The 2,912-nt window shown below is 54.2% G+C and overlaps 1 protein-coding gene across 1 annotated transcript in view; it reads left to right on the top strand.

Annotated features, from left to right (window-relative positions):
* The window catches only part of CCR7 (chemokine (C-C motif) receptor 7), a 10,696-nt gene that overhangs the window by 84 nt on the left and 7,700 nt on the right, over positions 1 to 2,912 (top strand). The gene's annotated exons all lie outside the window — the stretch shown is intronic.

The raw sequence follows: 2,912 nt of genomic DNA, 5'->3' as shown, positions 1-2,912 counted from the left end.
GACTAAGACGTCCTGGTCTGCTTTGGTGGAAGTCAGAATGCCAGGGTGCACCTTTCAGACCTGGCGGGGGGGGCGGGATGGGGGGGTAACCATTGGTACCAGGACAGACAAAGGGGTGGAGGTCATGTCTCTCCAGGACAGTGGGACCGAAGACGGTGGCGGGGCTGGGGTTGGCGCTGATCTGGACAGCACCTGTTCTCGCTTCAGGGTGGGGAGATGCGTGAGGCTCTTCAGACCTGTTTCACCCGGGAGAGAGCCTCTGACCCTTCACTCCTCCGACTCCCACCTTACTCCCCTGCTGAGTAGGGATGAGGCTCTCCCTTCTCTTGAGGTTAGAGGAGGTGCCAATGCAAGGGGACTGCATTGTGCAAATGGTACTACTCATGCAAAGGCAACCTGGTTCTTTCTCCCTGCTGCGCATCCCACCAGCCTTGCTCCTCCCGCGTGTTAAAGGCTGGGTGGGCGACAGAAAATGGACCGGCGAGGAGCAGTCAGCCTGGAGAAGTCACAGCCGGGGCCTCCAGCACAGCTCCCTGCCTCACTTAGTCCCTGTTTCTACAAACGACTCTTCCCTTTAAAGAGCCCACCCTCCCATCTAACCTTGCTCTTCGCTGAGTGGTTGGGAGGGGTCCGGAGGGGTCCGTCCAGCTTTGGGTACCCCGTTTATAAATCTCAGCCGTGGAGTCAGGCCCTGCGGAGGTTACGAAGGCCAGGTTCCTGGATGGCTCGTTCTCACCAGCAAGCAAGCGCCACGGTGGCCTCAAAGCCACAAGGGGTTGGCTTTGAAAAGTGAAGGTTCCCTGGTGTCCTCACAACCCTCCCTGTCATACCTCAGCCTTCTGTCTTCGCCTCTGCCTTTCCCACCCGCCTACCCATCCAGAAACCTGGGTGGACCCAGCAAAGCGCCGTGACAGGGTTAGAGTGGCCACCCCGTGCACAGACTAGACTCCTGGAAGGCAGGGTCTGATTCTTGCATCTCTGAATCCCAGGTACTTGGGACGGAGCAGGGTCGGGGGGGCGGGGGGGCGGCGGGGAGAGGGAGCAGAAAAATGTTTCTGGAATGAATGAATGAATGGTGTCAAGAATTCTGAGCTATTTTAGTGTTTTCAAAATCTCTTCCACCTTCCTCTCCTCCCAGTAGCCTACCCTTTAATCCCACTCCCAGGCCACTGACACCACCCCCCAGACCACAGGCACAGGATGCCGCCTTCGTCCACTGCAGACCCTGTTCCCAACTCTCTGCTTGACCTCCGTGAAGGGGACCAAGCAGTGTCCAGTGGTGGGCTGGGCAATGCTGGGCAACCGGCTCCCCAGGGTGGATGACAGCCCTGATCTGCAGCGCTTGCCAATGGCTGTAGTGTAAATTCTCCCACCATCGCTGGTTTCAGACTTCCAGCCAATATGAAACCATGAAATGACTGAACCCAGAATTGGAGAGAGATGACAGCACTAGCTGGTGAGCCCATGAAAGTCAGTTCCCGCACACCACGGAGGGTCCTCCTCCAGGCCGAGGTTTGGGGGTGCTAGACTCACAGGCTAGATGTGGGAAGGGTTGTTGCTTTGCTCAAGTTGAGAGAGCCCAACGGCCAACCCTGAAATACTGACGGGGAAAGCCACTGAGCAGCTTTGGTTCAGAACAGCCTTTGGACGGTTGGTGGGGCAGCAGGGAGCAAGGGGTGGGTGAGAGAGTTGAGTTTCTGTTACACAAAGTGAAAATGCCAAATCCGGGCTGAGCAGGTCTTTTTCACAATTTGAATGAACAGCCCAGAGGTGCCCTCCCCAAGAAATGTGGCCTAAGATCTCAGAATTCTCCAAAACAAAGAAAAAAATAAGCCTGCCAGAGACTTCTCTCTCACAGATGGGTCTAAGATGGCAGCAGAGGGGAATGCTGAAGGAGTTCAGGGCCCATCCCTCCTGGCCTTCTCGGAGCTTGGCCGGGGAGGAGGAGGATACTGCAGCCTAGAGGAGCTCTTGGAAAATCTCTCCTCTTTGTTTGAGATTTCTCGGTTCCTTTCAGTCAACTATCAATTGAGGAATTCAGGCATGACCAGTCGCTGGGGAGAAAGACACATATGTCACTACGCCAATGCAATAGAATGAGATACAGCACGGATGGGGTGATGGGTAAGGTGCTTACAGAGCTCAAAGAAAGAAATAGCGAACATGAGTCAGGGGAGCATTTAAGTTGGGTTTTGAAGGGTATGTAGGAGTTAGTAAACCAGTGAAGGAGTGAGACGCCCAGGATGGGACAGGGATAGTAGACTCAGTTGCCATTAGAAACCAACAGGATAAATGTGGGAATGGCCATAAGATGGAATAAGGGCAGGGGAGCAGAGTGAACCAGAGGGTGCCAGCCCCACTTAAAGGCAGACAAACCGAATATTTTGTAAACTCCATGTAGCCAAGCCAAGTAGCCTGGGGGCTCGGCCCGCAGGCTCCTAGATGGTCAGCTCTGGCCGTGCCAAGGAGGAAGGGAGGAAGGGAAGCAGGAGGGATGGGCAGGGCGGAGCGTTAAGATTTTGTATGGCATTCCTAAGAAGTTTGGGCTTTATCCTGAAATTGATGGGGAGCCAGTGAAGGTTTTTCTTTTTCAATTAGATGAGCTACAGGGTAGGATTTGTGTTTCAGAAGTTCTGTGACAGCCAGGGGGCAGCAGATAGCACTGGGTGACCAGTGGGATGTGGGGGAGTAAGGATTCCCTTCATGCTCCATGGAGGTCCCTGTGCACAGCATGGCCCCCAAAGCCACCCCAAACTTTTCATCAGAAATGTAGGGCTACGCAGTAGTAAGCGTTCCATTCCAAATCTCATAGCCATCTCTGAGCAGCTGTGTGGCCCTAGGCAAGTGGCTTAACCTCTCTGGACCTCTATTTTCTGAAATATAGAGTGAGAATAACAAGGGATAACCCACAG

The sequence above is a fragment of the Myotis davidii genome, unplaced genomic scaffold (genome assembly GCF_000327345.1).
Source record: "Myotis davidii unplaced genomic scaffold, ASM32734v1 scaffold327, whole genome shotgun sequence".
Classification (NCBI taxonomy): domain Eukaryota; kingdom Metazoa; phylum Chordata; class Mammalia; order Chiroptera; family Vespertilionidae; genus Myotis; species Myotis davidii.
The sequence above is the reverse complement of the archived record's forward strand: the minus strand, read 5'-3'. Positions and strand labels throughout refer to the sequence as shown.